At 43.4% G+C, this 20,927-nt stretch overlaps 1 protein-coding gene across 2 annotated transcripts in view; it reads right to left on the bottom strand.

Moving 5' to 3' along the window:
- Positions 1 to 18,813, bottom strand: part of PLPPR1 (phospholipid phosphatase related 1) — a 284,128-nt gene extending 265,315 nt beyond the window's left edge. Inside the window, exon 1 of one of the 2 annotated variants that reach the window (XM_040240666.1) lies at positions 18,456 to 18,813. The gene's annotated coding sequence lies outside the window, so the exon portion shown is untranslated. The remainder of the gene's footprint in view (positions 1 to 18,455) is intronic. The other variant, XM_040240675.1, reaches the window with a different exon arrangement.
- Between the last annotated feature and the right edge of the window lie 2,114 nt (positions 18,814 to 20,927).

The raw sequence follows: 20,927 nt of genomic DNA, 5'->3' as shown, positions 1-20,927 counted from the left end.
CTTTGTAACCCTATGGACTATAGCCTGCAAGGTTCCTCTGTCTATGGGATTCTCCAGGCAAGAATACTGGAGTGGGCTGCCATTTCCTTCCCCAGGGGATATTCCCAAGCCAGATATCAAACCATGTCTCTTATATCTTAATCAAGACTCTTATTACAAGCATCACTTTGTAATATATATACATAAGTATGTACATATATACATAAGATTATTTTTAATACAAAAATTAGGGTTTATATTAATAATACCCATCACTTGAGAAAAAGTACACCATAGTCATTAAGATTTCCAACTTTGGAACCAACCCACTAGAGTTGAAATCTTAGCTCTATCACTAAGTGTTGATGTGTCTTAGAAGTCCTTTAGCCTCTCTCTGTTTTATTTTCTCAGCTGTAAATGGATACCATGACATTTGAATGAAATAACACATGCAACCCAGAATAGTAACTTGCATATAGTAAACAATATATATGTTTTAGCTAATATTAATTTTTTTCTTCCACTTGCAAGAGGATAAAGGCTATCACTCCAGGTGAATAAACATAAAACCACATTTTTCAAAGAGGCAAAATGGCATATTCCCGTATGTTTAGTGTTTCATAATTTATTCAAGGCCCCACCGATAAGTATTCAGATGTGTTTCCATATTTTATCTACTAAATGCTATATTTTTGCACATACATAGCCTTAAAAATGTGTGTCCTTGTCTCCTTAGGATATCTTCTCCAAAGTCAGTGACAAGGAGTGTGCATTTTCAGTCTTGAGAATATTTACCAATTAAGTTCTAAAACTGTTGTAGTCATTCACACAACCATCAGGAGTGTACAAAGTATTTTCACACACACACACACACACATACATATATACACTTGCCACCACTGAATAAAAACAATATTTAAAAATTTTATCAGTCTGATGTCTTCAAAATTGTATCTTATCTTGATTTTTACTTGCTTTTCTTCATCAACTAGTGAAACTGAACTTCCCTTAATATAGTTGTTGGCCATTTGCATTGTGTCTTTTAGGATTTTCTTCTTTGTACCCTTTGCTCATTTTACTATTGTCTATTTCTTATCATTTTGTAGTGCTTTTTATCTGTATGCTTTTCATCCACTGTATGCCATATGTACTACTAGGATTTTCCTGTCTTTCAAGGTTTTATCATTCAAGTACTAAAGAAGAGTGACTCTTTAGACAGTGGTTCTGAATCAAAATCTTTCCTGGCCTCTGAGGATTTGTGGCTCCTGAAGTACGAGCATTCAATGCAAATGCATTAGGAGATATGAATGCTTCCTATCATAAAATCAATGCTTCTAAGAACCTCCCTGAAGTGAGATAGCACCACATCATCTTCATTCTTTAAGAAGTATAAACCTTTGTCTGAAAAGGGATACCTGATTCATTCATTGTCTCATCATGAGCCCCATTACTCCAAGACAGCCTTGCATCCCAAAGCACTGTGTCCTCCAATGCTTTATAGGAATATAGCAGACTCAGTATTCTTGCCTGGAGAATCCTGTGGACAGAGGAGCCTGGAGGGGTGCTGTCCATAGGGTTGCACAGAGTCAGTCGGACACAACTGAAGAGACTTAGCGTGCATGTATGCATTGGAGAAGGAAATGGCAACCCACTCCAGTATTCTTGCCTGGAGAATCCCAGGGACAGAGGAGTCTATTGGGGTCACACAGAGTTGGACACAACTGAAGTGACTTAGCAGCAGCAGCAGCAGACTCAGTAAGGAGTATGTACCCGCAAAGGTTCTAGGATCCCTGTAGTTTTCCATTAGCTTAGGGTAGGCCTGGTGTGTCTTACCTCAGACACTCACTAGATCAAGGACCATGCTATCTCATGTCTACTTACTTTGTCTTTTCAATGAAATGGTAAGCTGAGTTGTCATTTTTCACTTTGCTTTTCAGGAGCCCTGATGTTTTCTTGGACACAGAACAAGGCTATTTGGCACTTCTCCCTGTGAGTAATGATCTATTTCTGGACCTGTTTCTCCGGCCCATTTCTCCCGACACAGTTCTCGAGAAACAGAAAAAGAATGAGTGAAACTGGGCCAAATGGCTTCCCGAGCAAGAAAATGGCAAAGAAAATGAAGGGGCAGGTGATTCACTCAGTCAGTCAACAGATATTAACTAAGTCTCCTCCATGGAATAGCCTGGGTGCCCACCTACCAAGACTCACTTAAGCTTCAGGAAAGATTCACTTCCTAAAGATCTTAGTAATATCTTAGTCAAAATCAGGAGCCTTAGAAAAAAGAAACACACAAGAGTCATTAAAAGTAGTGAGAAGAAAAACAAGCGGCAGGGCTGCTCCAAAATAGTACAATCTTCAACACAAACTACAGTGCAAATGTATTTGGAGACAGAATTAGCATACAGCATGACCAAGGTAAAGCATTCACCTGCAATGCAGGAGACATGGGTTTGATTCCTGGGTCTCGAAGACCCCACTGGAGTAGGAAATGGCAACCCACTCCAGTATTCTTGCCTGGAAATCCCAAGGAACCTGGCAGCCCATGGGGTTGCAAAGAGACACGACTGGGAGCAGGCTCATGCATGACCATTATAAACACATATTTTTTTAAAAGCACAAGTACTGGACAGTGAATGGTGAGGAAATCCCATGATTCAGACGAGAGCAGCTTCGTGTTGGCTACAATCTACAAGGGCGATTAAAAAAGAACAGAAAGTGAAACTGAAGTTGATTCCATCATAGGAGTAAGTGGAGACTGATAAGCCTGATGAAGGACAGGAAGGGTGTGCTCCTGATACAGACCACGGAATGGACCCCATGGATAGGCAGAGCAGGATGGAAGACAAATGTCCACACACTGCCCAAAGGACAACTTGATTGGCCCAGTGCTCAGATACATGCTTAGCCTTCTCTTTGTGATGTCATTTCTCAAAGAAATGGAGGAGCTCATTAAGTAGACTCTGTAACATATTCTGATCAACAGTGATGCACAGCAAGGGAAATAGCCTCAAAAGAGGAACATGAGAGTTTACCATCACCAAGGAAGACTATTTTAAGGATCCCAAAGAAGAGAGGAGCAGAATCCCTTAATCGGAAACTCTAGAAATGGTTTAAAGGACTAGGTATACATATGTGAGAGAAGAGGAGTCTCAAGAGGAAGAACATGACTCAGAAAACTATAAATTATTTTTCTTGGGAAAGAAAGGTGAGTTATCACCATCTAGAGAGACACCAGGGTGACTACCCAAGTTTTCAAGAAACTCCATTTTGAAGATCATATATGAAAAGGGATGCATATGTAAGATAAACACGTTAAAATAATTACAAGGATTTGTAAGAAAGTAACTGCAAGGATAAACTAAGAGAACTAAGGGTTGAAAAAATTAGGGAAGAAAATGGGAGTGGGGTATTGGCTTTGGTAAGAATAAGAGAGGGCTTCCCAGGTGGCGCAGTGGTAAAGAATTTGCCTACCAATGCAGGAGATCAATGCAGGAGACACAGGTTTGATCCCTGGGTTGGAAAGATCCCCTGGAGGAGGAAATGGCAACCCATTCCAGCATTCTTGCCTGAAAAAAATTCCATGGACAGAGGAACCTGGTTGGCTACAGTCCATGGGTTCACAAAGAGTAGGGCACAACTGATCAACTGAGCACACAAGAATAAGAGAGTTGACAAATGTGGGTGGATAATAGAAAAGACAAAAAATGGAACTCGGTTCTTCTGCTGCCCTGGGTGGGGGTAAGCACTTCAAAATTGTCTGGGGGAGGGCTGGGAGTCATATGTTAGGAATCAGCAGCAGGGGTTGTATAACACAGGCAAGGAAGTAGATAGAAGGAAATATGTGAAAAGCAGCAGAGAAAAGGGGCGGAGGACCAGGAAAAGGTCAAAGGAGAAACTTTCCTAGGTGAAGTCCATTTGGAGCAACTGATTAGGTGAAGTCTGTGTGTAGCAGGCCATCAATGCTGTGCATTTCTAAACACCAACATGCTTAAGAATGTATATGTTGGTATTGTAGGAGTAAACCAGTGTTGCAAGAGCTGTGATTCTTCATTCATTTTTAACTTGTCAGAATCTGATGGGTGCTGCTGCTATTTTGTCCAAGAATAAGGATAAGAGAAGGCAATTGACATTTATTGAGGATGAACAATATGCCAGAAGATTTACAGACAGCTCAAATACTCCTTATGGTAACCATATGAAGTAGGTATTATTAGCCCATTTTTAGATGAGGAAATTAAAGGTCAGGGAGGTTAAATATTTTGCCAATGTCAAAGTCAGAAAAGCAGAACTGAAAATCATCTACTGGACCCCAGATTCCATGCTCCACTCATTACTATACTATGTCTCTGGGGCGGTACAAGGATACCATACTTTTTAAGAATCAAGTGGCATAATCACTTACTACATACACAGCTTTGGGGCAAGTCTTTTATCTGACCCTATCTTGCTAAAATATGCTTCTTAAAAACGTCATTTGGAATTTCTAACCCAGCACATTTTTCGGCTCATCCTTTCTCTTCCAACTAAGTTGCTCTATTAGACAATAGCTTCCAGCTCTCAGCTCAGGGTAATCCCATTCACTCACAACTCTTTTGGTTCACTTATTCACTTACTCTTCTATTCATTCACCCATTCATCAAATATGTACTGTGTACTCAAACATGTCTACTTACGAAAGAAAAGGAATGTATTAAGTTTCAGCTGTTGTCAGTCATCAAAACCTCAGTCAGCCTGTCCAGGTCTTACCTATTCACCCAACTGAATTTTCCTGATGATTTTCATCAAAACGATTTTGGTTTCTCCAGCTCCATAACGGTAAAGGCCACACGACCATTACTTTGTTATTGAACCTGATTCTTTCAAATCACACAGCCTTATCTAGCAAAGCTTCTGCTTCACATCTTAGGTTCATGTGAAATAGCCAATTGCTTCTGGATCAGCTCAGACTCACTCTTCCCTTATCCTCCCCATTTTTCTTTTCTGCAAGTAGCCCCTCCCTCTAGCCACCTACTTTTTTAAAATCAAGGATGAGAACCTTTTCAACTCCTCTGGATAATCTCAGACACACTGCATTTTAAAATGGGGACATAGTAAACATAAAGCTTAACAGTTTTAGGGAAGCAATTTGGGGCTAAACTAGGTGAAGTGATTCTCTGTATGAATGCCAAATGTGTACTCTGTTTACCATAAAACATTTCTGAGTCATACCAAAGAGAAACACATCTGATCTTAGGATGATTTATATCCTCAGCCAGCACATGTATTTTCATCTGATTCATACTACCTGCTTTGATTTTCAATTGTCAAATGAATAGGAAAAATTGAGCCCTGCGTCCTGGAAAGAGTTACTTCATTTCCCTTCATTACCAATAAAATCATGGCTGATGGAGCTGAATTAGAAATAATGTACTCATAAATGAACACTTTTTACAAAACTTTCGAGTTTACCTTCTCATAAATTATCCCCAAACAATTCTTTATGAGTTATGTTTGTCCTTATTTAAAGCAATTAAATCTAGAGAGATTAAGAAAACGCAGGTTACAATGCAAGTGAAGTCATGTAGTCAAGGCTAAAAACTCAGACCTTTTGATTGAAATCTCATGCTTTCTGCCACATTCCACCATTTCCAAATGAGCTTTACATTGCCTCTCAGGCACTGAGGGTGGGATGGGCTGCGAAGCTGAATGAGGAAGGGAGTGGGAGTCATTCAGTAAAGACAGCAGCAAGGGCTGTAATGGGGAAGATGGCGAACAAGACAACCGAAATGGAAAGGTAGCTCTGGAGAAGAGGAGTCGCAGCCTGATAAACTGTCAGAGGAGAAAGTATCCCGGGTGAAGTCCATGCGGAAGAACTGTTAAGGTGAAGTTCACATCTCATCTAAAATAATGGGATGATTATTCGTTTTAACTCTCATTTTAACAATATTTAAATCACTTTGATTTATAAAATACTACCTGGGGAATTATAATTTTATAAAACTCTTTTTGGTCCAAAGTTTAATCACTGAAGTTACAACCATTTCCTAAACTCAAATCAAGATATTATTCATTCATTAATTCATTTTGGCTGCCTGGGTCTTCGTTGTGGCATGTGGGATCTAATTCCCTGACCACAGATCAAACCCAGGTTGCCTGCACCCAGGAGTGCAGAGTCTTAGCCACTGGACCACCAAGGAAGTTCCAAGATAGAATTCTTTTGAAGGAAAAGAAAAGTTCTCATTTCCTCCTATGGTTCTGGATGTTCAGAAACAAGTTTACTTGAAAGTTGAATCTACCTTAAAGGTAACTTACCATTATTTTTTGGAGAATTCCATGGACAGAGGAGTCTGGCGGGCTATACAGTCCATAGGCTCACAGAGAGTCAGACACAACTGAAGTGACTTAGCACAAACACACACACAGAGCGGATCTAACACCAGGGAAACAAAAATGAGGGAAACTTTTGTTGTTCAGTCGCTAAGTCATGTCCGACTCTGCAACCTCATGAACTACAGCACACCAGGCTTCCCTGTCCTTCACTATCACCTGGAGTTTGCTCAAACTCATGTCCACTGAGTCGATGATGCCATCCAACCATCTCATTCTCTGTTGCCCCCTTCTTCTCCTGCCCTCAATCTTTCCCAGCATCAGGATCTTTTCCAATGAGTCAACTCTTCACACCAGGTGGCCAAAGTATTGGAACTTCATCAGTCCTTCCAATGAATATTCAGAGTTGATTTCCTTTAGGATTGATTGGTTTAATCTCCTTGCTGTCCAAGGGACTCTCAAGAATCTTCTCCAGCACTGCAGTTCGAAAGCATCAATTCTTTGGCACTCAGAAAAACTTGGTGAGTAGATATTTTTTGTTGTTATTGAAGGATGTGATAGGCCAGAAAAAATGCCTAGACAGAAAGTAGTTGGGGTGGCCCAAAATGCTTTGTGGGAAAGCAATAGGAAACATAAGCCCTGGTCTCAAGAATTGTCCTCTTGGATCCACTAACAACAAAGAATCTTGAATTCAAGGAAAAGGCAGAGGAACAAAGATTTATTGCAAAGGCAAGATCTGAGAGGGAGTGGAAAGATCCCCTCTTGGTGAAAAACTGGAAAATTTTCTCTGCCAGATGCCCTGTTAGGAAAGGTACCAGTGATGTGATAAATTCTGATTTATTCTCCAGTGACTAATCCTTCTTGTAACACTAGGCAGTCAGTTCACCCAGTTCTGAATATTTAGATTTCTCCTCTTTCAGTTTTTTTTTCCTATAAATTCTATTTTCTCCATGTATAAAGGTATAGACTTTAGGTTTTTATCACTGGCCTCAAGACTGACTTGTGCTGATGACTCATACAGAATAACATGATGTAAGAGTGACTGCAGCCCATTCTTTTTTATAGAGTTAAACTTTCCAAGGATGTTACATTTCCTTTCGATTAGTTTTGGTAAGTTTATTCTATATAGTTGATATTTAAGTGAGTGAAAACTTCTGCTCAAAGCAAAAGAATTATTAAAAAAAAAAAATCCGACAATGGTTCTCTAAGGAAATCCACCGAGATCAAGACCTGGGTTGGCGTGTTCAGGAAGGCTATCACACCATTTACAGCTTCTTCAGGTGAACTCCAAGACAAATTTGGGGCAATCCTGTCCTTCATGGAGCCGCCTCTGGCTTCTGTACCCCAGACCACACAAATGAAACAAACCACAGAGAACACTTGTCAGCACTGTACCCAGAACCAAATCCACTAGTCAGAAGTAACTTCACATTTAAAGATCCCAAGATAACAAGACTTCCTACACAAACGTACATTTGTTCAATGGGTCACATATAGAGGTAAGAAGGTGCACATGCTAAATGCAGTTTTCCAAACTCATTTTCCTGATAAGTATACAATATGTGGTCCAGCTTGCTCACTTTGTTGGAGCATTACACAAATGACCTTCTATGTAAAATAAAGCTGGATTTCTTGGGCATCATTTAATTTCATCTTCTTCCACATGAGCTCTACCCCTTAGCCTGGCCATCTGGCCCCATGCAGCTAAAGGGAGGCAGAATTTGGCTCAATCTGTTTAATGTTTCAAGTTATCTGCAGTGAAATGATATCTTTTCTGCAGAAGTAATCTCACTGGCATGTGCTCCCCATATCTGAAAGTCAGTGGTAGAAACTGTGACGCCTACATCTTATTCAGAGCAATCCTCTGTGACCACTCCCAGACTTGGGCCTCACTTCGCACCATCATTCCCAGATTTGCCCAGGTGTGGGTTTCTGGGACCATCTCACATTTTCAGATGTTATTATCACTCTCCTGCCTTTTGGAATGGGTGATTTCTACTGGTTTCTTAGATCCACTCTCAAGATGCTAATTATTCTTTACATTTTAATTCATTTATTCAATAAATTTCAATTAAACTTATAGTGTGTCACAGGCACTCCTGGGGATATAAAAATAGACAAAACATAGAGAATCCCTCATCTTGTGGCACTCACATTCTAGTATGAGACAGCTCAGTTGTGTCCAACTCTTTGTGACCCCATGGACTGCAGCCTCCCAAGCTCTTCCATCCATGGGATTTTCCAGGTAAGAGTACTGGAGTGGGTTGCCATTTTCTTCTCCAGGGGATCTTCCCAACTCAGGGACTGAACCTGGGTCTCCCTCATTGCATGCAGATGCTTTACCCTCTAAGCCACCAGGGAAGCAATGCAGATAAATAAGTAAACACGTACAAAAAGCAAGGTAGTGATCAATACTATCAAAGAGATATAAAGCAGAACAAAGAGTTAGAGATGAATGGGCTGGATATTCTAGACAAATCGACTAGGAAAGGCTTATTTGATGACATATGAGCAGGTGGATGAAGTAGAGAGAAACCCTGCAAAGCAGGCATTCCAGACTGAGCTAACAGCAAGTGCAAAGATCCTGAGATGAAAGTATGTTTGGGTGTTTGATGCACATTAAGGTTACATTCTCTGCCTCAGCTCTCAGGATCCTGGCCAACCACAGCTCAGATCCGATCAGCTTCTATCCTGAGTACATCCATTATGGTCACCAACATGGGGAAGGAATGGAGCCCTGGTGCTGAAAACTAAAGGCTAGACAGCTTCTCATCATATGATGTGAAATGGGAGACCCAAGCACTGAGTGAGTGACTAGATTCTTGCCATGCACACCTCAGGTTCTATGAGTCTATGTAGCATTCAAACATGTCTACATCTAGATAATCTACCAGAACAACTAAGGAAAGTGAGACTTAAAACATGTAGTTAACCAAGAGTGATAAATGTAGCCTTGTTTGGAAAACGCATACATTTTCATCAGTCCTCAAGCATTTCCATGAAAGTAGAATAATGCAGAGGGCTGACACTTTTTTTTAAAGTAGGGCTTCAGTGTATGGACCAAATCCCTCCACTTTCCCACCTCTTGCTACTCTTTAGAATTCCACGAAATGTAATATTCTGACAAAGACGTGACAACGTTAGGGAGTTACTCATATAATGAGTCAGATTTTCAGATTCTTGATTTAAGCCTTACTTTAAAAGAAAAAGATTAAAATGTTATGTGACAACCCAATAAAGCTTTATATCTAAGTGGTTCTGAAGGCCATGTCAGTTACACGTCTTGTATATCATAAATAATGAAAAATAGTAGCTGCAATTTCCTTAGTCCTTATTATGTTCTAAACTCTATGTTCAAGCAAGCTATTTATTTATTCTTTACAAAATCTCTTTGAGGGCATACTTTTATTATTTCCATCTCACAGATGAGAGAGCTGAGATTTAGAGAGACAAAGGGATTGGCCTGACATCACAACTTTGGTGAATGGCAGAGTTGGCACTAACACCCAGGTCCCTCTGACTTCATAGTCCAAGCTGTTAACCCACCACGTGGACCCTGCCTCCACAGCAGTGAAGGATAACTAGAGAACTCATGCCCCTATCAGGGAGAAAAATCATCAGTTAATAAAAGGAAGAATTCATACCTTGATTAAAGTAGGCAGGTAAAATGCACTTATTTTGGAACTCATTCCTTAAAGTTCAAGATAGCAGAAGCAAAACTAAAAGTTAAACCTCTGCTAAAATGTGTATAGAAGAACACTCTCTTTAGGTAATGTGGGCACCATCTCAACACGGTCAGATTGCTGCCAAACTTCAAAGTGTTACTAAAATGGGAGAGGATCAGGCTGTGGAAGAGGAAAAGATAGAGCTTAGGCAGGGGTTAGACAGGCAGGCAGGATGTGAGGAGGGGGAAGCAGTATCTGCAGCAGCTTGAGGGTGACAATATTTACAGAAAGCATGAGTTTCAATTTACTAGAGATTCACTGGTCAAGCTAGAGTTTGTGAAGTGAGTTCCTGCATTCCCTTTCCCACATGTGAGGGCTGTTTTGCAGTCACGTCTGATGGCACTTTGGCCACCTGATGCGAAGAGCCAACTCATTAGAAAAAAACATGATGCTGGGAAAGATTAAATGCAGGAGGATAAGGGGATGACAGAGGATGAAATGGTTGGATGGCATCTCAGAGTCAATGGACATGAGTTTGAGCAAGCTCCAGGAGATGGTGAAGGACAGAGAAGCCTGGTGTGCTACAGTCCATGGGGTCACAAAGAGTCGGACATGACTAAGCGACTGAACAACAACAACTGATGTTGTCAGGTATTAAGCACTGGCTTAGTAGGCTACAAACCAGCCTGTCATCCCAGCCTCTTCAGTCATCAGCTGTGGGACCTTGGATGAGTCCCTTAACCTCAATGGACCTCAGTATTCTCAACTGGAAAAACTGAAAACAATTGAAGTAGACTATCCCTTCCAGCAATTCTATGAATCAAGGAGAGTTTATAGCTGCTGCCATTCATTAAGTTCAAATGAAGTCCCTTCATTATCTTATCTCTTGCTAGATAGATGGTGAGCTCCAGAAAAGCACATAGTATATTTGGTGGCTCCCAGAAGGACCTCAGACAATATTTGCTCATTGACTGTATCTAAAAATTACACATGAGGACAGGTTTCCCAGGTGGTACTCTAGTAGTAAAGAATCCACCTGCCAATGCAGGACACTTAAGAGACATGGATTTGATCCCTGTGTCAGGAAAGACCCCCTGGAGGAGGGCATCAATCCAGTTTTCTTGCCTGAAGAATCCCAGGGACAGAGAAGCCTGGTGGGTTACAGTCCACAGGGTTGTAAAGAATCGGACACAACTGAAGTGACTTAGCACACACAGGTGGCCAAAGGACCATAGGATAGGTCAGGTGAGCTCTATTTTAGGATGAAAAGCAGCATTTATCCTAGTCATACAACAGTAATATTTACCAAATGCCTATTAATCTAAAGAAAATGCTTTCATTTGAAATTGTAACTAAAAGTAAATATAAAAGAATATGTACAGTATAACTCTACCTTTAAAAAAAAAGAAAAGTAACACATACAAATGTTATTGGACCAAAAATGGAGGAACACACAGTAAACAACTGATGGTGGTTTTCTGGGGAAGAGGTTGGGGCAGAAATATGACTGGTTTTTACTTTCTACACCATGCATTTCATTACATTTACATTTTGCACAACATTGCAGTACATATATAATTGGTTTAGTTTTTTGATTCCTAAAATACTCTAATTGTTCCAAAACAACCTGGCCATGAATTGTGTCACACGCTAGGAGTCAGCCCACAGAAAACACTAAACCCAGAAGATTCTCTCAAACATAGAGATACTGCCTTACATTTACAGTGAGGGGAAAAAACCAGAGAGATAATGTTCTTTTCCAGTTAAAACAAGTGTGAATGAAAAGGTCTTACTTTTTTATTTCAGTTCCTGTGACCCCTGGGAGAGAAGGCTGTGGGCAGATTATTAGAGCATTTGAGTGTGTGAGTTTGCCTGGAAGCGATAGCTAGTACAGACAAGGAGATGGAAATAATGATAAAACATGCTCTGCTCATAGAGCTCCACACGGAACAGCATTACTCTCAACCAGATTTTATTTCTTGTTAATTATATCAGATTCCACTTGATTGGGGATTTCATTGAATTTAAAATGTTGGGGGTGAGGGTCACTGCTCCATGCTACTCATCAGAAACATCGATTAGAAAAGCACCCCAGAAACCCTTGACTGTCAGCTGTGCAATACATTGCCCCTCATCGTGACAGATGTGCTCCAGTAATTATGATCACCTTTTCATCAGTCTGTGTCTGTGAGCACTTCTGGAACACTTGATGCTGTAATACCCAAAGAAAAAGCCCTCTCTAACATAATGGAGGTAAAATAAAATGTGTGCTTTCATGTCATGTAAAAATTTATGATATTCACACAAAGATGGGTATTTATTTCCTATGTGTATGCATCTCTGCTTTCTGTTGTTATTGATGAATGGGGAAAGATAAATGTACCATAGAAGGAGGAAATAACAGCAGGGATGGGAGCTGACTGCTGATTTCCCATCCAGCAAACCCATATAAACTGCCAAAGCCCTGAACCTCAGGCTTCAGTGAAGACAGGAGGTGTTAAGGGGACCTGTCACCCCAAGCCCTGGATAAGCAGGATGAAATGGAATGAGTGTCATCCATGAACTCAAATCTGGGTTTGAATCCAGCTCTAGCTTAAGAGCTTGGACATGCTAACTCACTTTTCTGAGTCTTGGTTTGCTTAGCTGTCACATGGATATATGAGTACCTATTTTAGCATGCTGTCAAAATTACTGAAATAATATATGTAAAGCCCCTTCTACACTTGAAAGTAGTATAAATGGTACTTAGCAGATATCTCCCTCAAAATTTCTCTCTTTTTCTCCTTTCCATTAATGTTTCTTTTCCTTCCTTTCCTATTTTGGGGACAGAAATGGCCAATGTTTTAGCCTTCTAATCTTAAATCTTCAAAACAGAACAACAGTGCCATAAGCCAAGACTCACCAAGTTGATGAGTAGAATAATTTTCTTTTTCCAACTTGTATCTTCAGAAACCTCAGAAATATAGACATATATAAACAACCACGTACATGAGCTTATAAATGACGACAATTTCTACATTGTCCCTTGGCTCTGAGAGAGATAAATATATGTTCAATAGATAGAGAATCTTTCAACTATTATTTTTTCCTTTCAGCCTTGTTTTTATGCTGTGAATGTAACATTTACTAATAAGCAGATCAGCCAGGTCATGAAATGTTTATTAGCAGCTCATTCCTCCATGTCAAATGGTGTTTCCTTTGATATTTTTGTGCTTTCCACAGTGAAACTGCACTCTTACACCAATAATGAAGGCCCAGAAGTGGAAAGAACAGAGTTGGAATTAGGGTGAGGTCAGAAAGTTCCTTACATGGGCCACAAACTTTAAAGGAATGTCCAAAAACTCAGTAATGAAAGCAAACAATATTTGGTGCAATATTTTAAAAAATCAAATTAATGCAAAAAATATATATAATGAACAAGATTGCAAATTTTGAAATAAAGACAGGAAAAAACCCTGCAGTTACATGACTGCCTCCCTCAGCTCGCCCTGATCTAGGACCTGGGCAGACACTGCATCTGAAATCAGGAGCTGGGGGTTCTAGTCCTGGTTCTCACACTACTGAGCTCAGGTGAGTCACTGAAACTCTCTGGTTCTCAGTGTCATCTTGTTTCACTTAGGAGTCTGATTAGAAGATTTCCAGGGAACTGCTGAACTTGAAAATTCTATAATTTTCTCTAACATGAAGCTGTATTATTGGGGCATCAGAAATGACTCAAGCCAAGATTCATTCACTGTCACTCATTCAATCCAAAATGACTTAAAATCAATCCGATCAACTGCTATGTGACAAGCCCTATATGAGGGGCTGAAAATACAAAGGTGAGGACCTGAGAAATATGTAGGATAGGAAGCCGATTCTACTGCTAAACAGTCAAGACAACCTTCCCTAACTTCCAAAGGAGTTAGGCAGGGAAACTAAGGGAGAAAATTCCAGCAAGAGAGAACAGCACAGCAAAAGACCTGAAGGTGAAAAAGAAAAATCTCAGTTGGGTAAGTGTTACAAGTTTAATTTGAGTGAAACATAAGTAGGATGGACGAAACAGGAAAATAAAAATCAGTCTTTGATTATGGAACAAAAACAATATTTGGCAAGAGGCGCAGGTTCCATTCCTGAGCTGGGAAGATCCCCTGGAATAGAAAATGGCAACTCACTCCAGTATCCTTGCCTGGAAAACTCCGTGGACAGAGGAGTCTGCAGGGCTACAGTCTATGGGGCTGCAAAGAGCCTGACACAGCTAAACAAAACACAAACACAACACGCACAACACGGAGCACCAGGCGGTGGTCAGACCTAAGTTCCAGTCACTGCCCTGGTGCCAACTAGCTGAAGACAGGGCTTCCGGATCCACTGGAGATTCTACTTTAGAACACAGTACAGACTTTTCTGTAAAGAAAAAAGGCTTTTAATTCCCAGAGAATGATGCAAACCTCACATCTGACATGTTCAGTCTACACCCCCCAGTACCAAAGCAGTGCTGTAATTAATACATGTAGTCACTTCCCTGAAAACAATTTCCTAAACAGCTAAGTATCTATTGTGTGCTGCCTATGGGCCTGAAGAATGTGAGGACCAGCCTAAAGGCAAGCAAACTTTTACCTTCCCCAGACAGGCATGAGGAGGAGGCACCTAGGCAAATGTTATAGCAAACACGCTGACACCTACTCTACCTAGGAGCTAGTCTGCTCCTGCCACATTTATGTTGGCTGATTTAATTCCTACACTGAGGCAAATAGGACTAGAGCCAGCTAGTTATAAACCAACCAAAATAATTTTTTAAACAAACACTGTGGCATACAGTCCCTGGAGTCCTGAGTATAAAGTCAAAACTTTGCTTTTAACCTGACTGTTGTCACACATAAAACCTACCATTTATTGAGCACTTACAAATACTTCATATAATCCCCACAATTCTATGCAATGGGTTAAGACGGTTATCTCCGTCTGAAGTGAAAGAGTAATTTGAGGCACATAGACGTAAATTGTGTGCCCAAAGCAGAGACATCACTTTGCCAACAAAGGTCTGTCTAGTCAAAGCTATGATTTTTCCAGTAGTTACAAACAGATGTGAGAGTTGGACCATAAAGAAGGCTGAGAGGTGAAGAATTGATGCTTTTGAATTGTGGTGCTGGAGAAAAGTCTTGAGAGTCCCTTGGACAGCAAGGAGATCCAACCAGTCCATCCAAAAGGAAATCAATCGTGAATATTCATTGGAAGGACTGATGCTAAAGCTGAAGCTCCAGTAATCTGGCCACTTGATGCAGGGCCAACTCATTGGAAAAGACCCTGATGCTGGGAAAGACTGAAGGCAGGAAGAGAAGGGAATAACAGAGAACAAAATGGTTGGATAGCATCACCGACTCAATGGACATGAATTTGAGCAAGCTCCAGGAGACAGTGAAGGACAGGGAAGCCTACAGCCCATGGGGTCACAAAAAATCACACACAACTTAGTGATTGAACAACAACAGAGCCAAAATTCAAATAGAACTTATCTAGCTCCAGAGTCTGTGCTCTTAGCCACTGTGCTACATAAACAAGGTTTGTCTGACCCAAGGGATTGAACCCATATCTCCTGCATCTCCTGCTTTGACAGACAGGTTCTTTACCACCATCACCACCTGGGAAGCCTTTGCTCCACAGCATCAATTGCTAATTACTGTCGCTTAGCTGCTATTCATCTCTGCATCTGCACTCCAGCACCCTATCCTCAAGCCACACAGGATGGCTGAGAGTTACGCTTAACTCATCAGGCACACTCAAACATTTCCTCTGCCAGGATGTCCTTTTCATCCTTCCCTACCTGGTAAAGACTATCCATTTTTCAAAAATATCTCCAAAACCATCTGGTTAAATTCCATAAAGGAAGAAAAAAAGTCACTTGGCATGTCTATACTATTACTACTTAATTTAGCCTATAACTGTAACAGTTAATCAGATTGCATCATAGTTAGCTAAATACCTGTTTCCCCATCCTTGAAAGCTGGAACTGTTTTTTACTTCCATGCGTTTCTCTTCCTCCAGGCTCCTGCACATAAGTGCTGATGTGTGTTTTCTGAATGTTCAGAAAAGCCAGGAGGAAGGATGGAGTATATGGCATGCATGTTGAGAGCTTACAGGACAGTACAAACCTACCTTACTCTCTAATTACTTCATGTGTGTTAATCTTGTATTGACAACCAGATTATAAATGCTTTAAGGGCCAGGACGATGTTATACATTTTTATACAACCACCAATGCTAAATATGGGATAGGTGGTCAGTAAATACTAGAAAACAGAATCTGAATATAATCAAAATGAGTTGAACTTGCAGATGTACAAACAGGAAATATATCACAAAGTGAGAAAATAGAGCTCTAGTATAAAGCAAAAAAAAAAAATAATCTTAATCTTTTCTTGCCAAGATTTACAATGTAAATGATGTGACTATTCACCATGAAATACAAAGGGACATAAGCTGACAATTATATTTAAACCCCTACTATGTCAATTTCAACTTGAAAATATTTCTGGAAAGGTCTTTATTTCACTAGCTGTTTGAAAAAAAGAAAAAAAAAACTTCAGAATTCTATCTTACTGAATGCTTTTTAAAAATTATAAAAGTGAAGCTGTTTTAAAAATACACCTCCCTTTCCAATCGCCACCCTCCCTTCCTCAAAAAGTTCACCTTTGGCAATATTGACTTTTGAGCCAAGGTCCTCTCATAAGTGAACTTCCTTAATTAACCTCAGGTATATCAGGCTTTCTCCCACTTCAAAGAAGTTACAAAATGTTTAAAATTTAAAAAGGTCCCCAAAGCAGCAGAGAGACAGCCTCTGCGACTCATCTTAAAGTGAAGAGAACTCTCTGGCAACCCACAGTCACAGGAACTAGATCTGAGCTTCTGGTGTTTTCTTCTATCAGCATCAGCTTGGCTTCCCGGCTCCTCACCACCACACCCCCACACCCCTGCCCCCTCACTACACACACACACACACACACACACACTTCTGCAAATCCAAGCTCTCTTAAATAGAGATTCCGCCCCACTGCAATATACCAGTCTATCCATCCCATCTTCCAGGTATGAACAAAATGTCAAAATAGAGAAATGTACATGGCATTTTCTACACTTACAGAACTAATCTGTGGTTGTGCTCAGGGTTAGCTAAGGAACAGTCAAGTTTTCTATGCTCCAGATGTGACATTCTGGAAATCTCCAGAGTCCCACCAGATGAATAAAAGCCACCAACCACAGGAGAAGAGAAGGGGTATAGGAATTCAGTGAAGACTGCAGGGGTGCCTTGCTTCCCACAGGACCTCTACCTGCCTCAACTGGCCTCTAGTCGCTCCTCTCCTAAATAGCCATCATCTGTCCCTCTTGCAAACCCCTTTGTCCCAGTCCTGGACTCCTTGTACGCTGACCAGTCTCGCCTGTTTCCAAGGACCATTAGATTTGAGGCTCTTCCCAGGTACCAGCAGGCGCTCTGCCCTCCGAGACCCCGCCCCAATGGAAATGGCATTTTAGGGAACCCTTCGCTGGGACCTGTTCCCCGGGACTGAAGGGATTATACAGAAGACTCCCGTCCACCAGCTCGATATAAGGGCTGCAGAGAATCTCTCCACAAGAAAGAGGTTAAAAGGGAATATGGTATCCCCACAAAGAAAAATAACCCAGAATCCTCCACATACTCCACATGTGTGGGTTATAAAACCCCCGGGCAAAAATAAAACCCCAGCTTCCCCCGCCTGCAGCCCCCACCACAGCAGTCCAGCCCGGCCCCCAGTGCCGCCGCCCGGGTGTGCGTGAAGACACTCTCCCCAGGGAGGAGAGATCCTCGCGCCCAGCGCTTCCAGGAGGTGATTACAGCAAGCCTTTTAGTAACTCATCATTCATCCCCGCGCTGACCCGAGCCTCACCCTGGCGCCGGTGGCATTGGTGCTGAATGAGAGAGCCAAACGCTGCCCCTCCAATTCTCCAGGTGACACCGCCCCCTCTCCCACCGCCCCCCCCACCCGCCCAAATACGAGGCTCCGAGGGTGCGGGATGGGGGAGAAGGAAAGGATGACAGGTGCCTACGCCTGAGGGAAAATCAAAGGCAAACGCTTACAGCAGGGGTGAGAAATCCCAACCCCGCCCGGCGGGAGGACTTGGCACCAGCTACCTGCAGGGCGCCCCCGCCCGCATGCCGGCTCCTGTGCAGCCCAGAATGCAGCCAGGAGGGTGCAACGGGACGGAGGGAACCTCCACGCCCCCTTTGTCTCCACGTTCCCCAAATGACAGGGGACGAAAGTTTATGAGCAGCGACGGTGTCGCTTTCCACTGGGTCAATCTGACACCTCGCAGGAGGCGACCCTTTCTGGGATCGCCCTCTCCCCCTGCACCGCCCCAGAGCTGCTTCCATCTGCACCTTGATGCCCGCAAGCCGGGCTTGGGCCACCTGCGCCGCTGTGTCCGGCAGGAACCTGATCTGGCCCCCTGGGCGTCCAGGAGCGGCCCCGCGGCTGCGGGAGCCCCACTCACCTCTCCCGGCAGAGTCTCCTCCCTTGCGCCCTACTGGGCCGTCCGGCTCCGGCTCCGGCTCCCGGGAGCGAGGCGCATTCAGGCAGCTGGAGACACGCTGCTCCCCGGGCTCTGCTGCATTCCGCCTGCGTGGGAGATCCAACCAGCGAGCGCGCGGCGCGGGCGTGTACGAGTGTGTGTTTGTGAGAGTGTGTGTGTGAGAGAGCGTGTGCGCGCGCGGAGGGGGGCGGGGGAGCGCGGGATCACGGATCCCCCTCGGCGGCGCCCATCCCACGCTCTGCCTACTCCTCCGCCTCCTCCTTGAGCTGCGGCTTTTGCACCGGGCCCCGGTTTCAGGATCTCCTGTTTGTTTAATGAAAGGAAGAAGCAAAAGGCTGGCAAGGGAGGGGGGCGGAGAGGAGCGCGCGCCGGGCTGCGCATGCTCAGAGGGGGACCCTGAGCGCTCACTCCCCAGCGCAGGCAGAGCGAGAAGAGCGAGCTGGGGACCGACGGAGGCGAGCTCGCCTGCGTCTCCGGAGCCGCCGGGGGCTCGACGGAGTTCCCGAAAGGCGACTGGGAAACCCAACCGCAAAGGTGCACCCTGCGTGGGGACTCCCTGGAGCACGCATGCGGGAAGCCGGCGGTGGGATCCCGACCCGCCCTAGGAGACAGCTTCAGCTCCGAGTCCTCGCGACGCCTGGCTCTCCTCTCCATGTATTTTTAGAGCTTGGCCCGGGTTCCCGTGGACCGCTCTGCAGCCTCTGCGTGGCGGAGCTCCGTGTGCGTGTAGTCCGGGGGAACCACGGACAGCAGGTCGAACCTGAACTGAAACGGGATTCCTGACCCATGCATCTTTTTCTCCCTCTCTCCCAACTTTCAACCTGTGAAGAGCAGGAAAAAGGCAACTGTCCACTCGGGTCCCAGAACTGGTTTGCTGGAGGAGAGGGCGGGGGTTGGGGTATACCAAACCCTCTTCCCAGAACAAAGCGGGAGTGGAAGGAAGGTGAGTCTTGGAGGGCTCCATGCTCTGCCTCCCGTGGTGACAGGGTTAGATGGAGGAGACCTTCGCTCTGCTGAAGAAGGCCAAAAGAACAATAGAGCCATTGTCCCCTCGCCTCAAATGCCAAAGCGCCAAAGCAGTTCTTCTCAAGTGGGAATTCTGGCTGTTTGGTAAAGTGGAAGAACTGTCAAAGCGAAGAAAGTCCAGTAAGAGAACCTGAGCCCTCAGGCGACGGCGCAGTAACCTGAGGCCAGGGCAAATACTGGCTGAGAGGCTTAACGAATAGAGTGGAAACTTTCTGTTGAGACAGTTCTATGAGCAAAACAGGACAGTGGTCAGCGATCCTTTCAAGAGCTTCCATTTTCAACCTCCTCCGTGTTTGATCACCTTGTCTTTCCCCCCATTTTCTCTCCTAACAGAAGAAAAGCCATCCCAAGCAGGGAACTCCCTGTAAAGATATTATGACCTCCTTTTTGTTCAGTTTTGGTCCCTCCAGAAAAAGACTACCTTTTGGTCACTCCAGTGCTGAAGGGATAGAAGACTGACTTCTCCGTGCAAATCTTTTCCAAGCTTTCATTAAAGATCACCTCTGAGCACTTCCACCATGCGGTGCTGGGCTCGCAGATGCCTTCCTGCTGAACTCTGACCGCTGTCCCATTCATCTCCCCAATAATAATGCCAAGTGACACTAGGACAGAAGACAATTAGATAAAACCCTAGAGCACACCCGGAGGAGAGAAAACAGCATGTCTAAATACCACCACCAAAAGCCAAGTTTAGGAGAAAAAAACACAGAAAAGGGGAAATAAGGATGAGAAAGAGGAAGGTTTTAAAAAGTGAAAGTGCCCTGAATGTTAGTGACTAGTTCCTTCTCTCCATAGCTCCTTGAAGGGGGCAGAATTGCAGCATCTCTTTGCCTGAAGAATAGTGAGTCTGAGTCTCTAAGCACAAGGAAGGGGAGATCAGGTTCTTCTGAAAAGCAGCACAGTCCTTAGGGTGAAGCTCACAAACTTAGGAGCTGCTTCCCTGATGGCTCAGAGGTTAAAGCGTCTACCCCCAGTGCGGGAGACCTGGGTTCGATCCCTGGGTCAGGAAGATCCCCTGGAGAAGGAAATGGCAACCCACTCCAGTATTCTTGCCTGGAGAATCCCATGGATGGAGGAGCCTGGAAGGCTACAGTCTACAGTAGGTCCCAAAGAGTTGGACATGACTGAGCCACTTCACTTTCACTTTCTTCCAAGCCTGGTTTTTCTCAGGCCTTTCCCTTGGCACCACGCTTCTTGGAAGGCATCCAAGCCAGATCAGCTTGTTACCACTCTCCCTTCAGAACAGTGAATAGTTCACCAGAATTTCAAGGTGTTGTTGGCAGCAGGGACCTGAGGCAGGAAAGCAGGCCCTGCCTTGGCATTGTGTAAGCCCCAGGGGAGTGAGGGCTCTGAATCCAAGTACCTGGAACAGAGAGGTGGGGTGGAGGTGAGTGCAGGTCTCAACTC

Source organism: Oryx dammah, unplaced genomic scaffold (assembly GCF_014754425.2).
Source record: "Oryx dammah isolate SB20612 unplaced genomic scaffold, SCBI_Odam_1.1 HiC_scaffold_1, whole genome shotgun sequence".
NCBI lineage: Eukaryota > Metazoa > Chordata > Mammalia > Artiodactyla > Bovidae > Oryx > Oryx dammah.
Note: the sequence above shows the minus strand (reverse complement) of the source record. Positions and strands in the feature narration are given on the sequence as shown.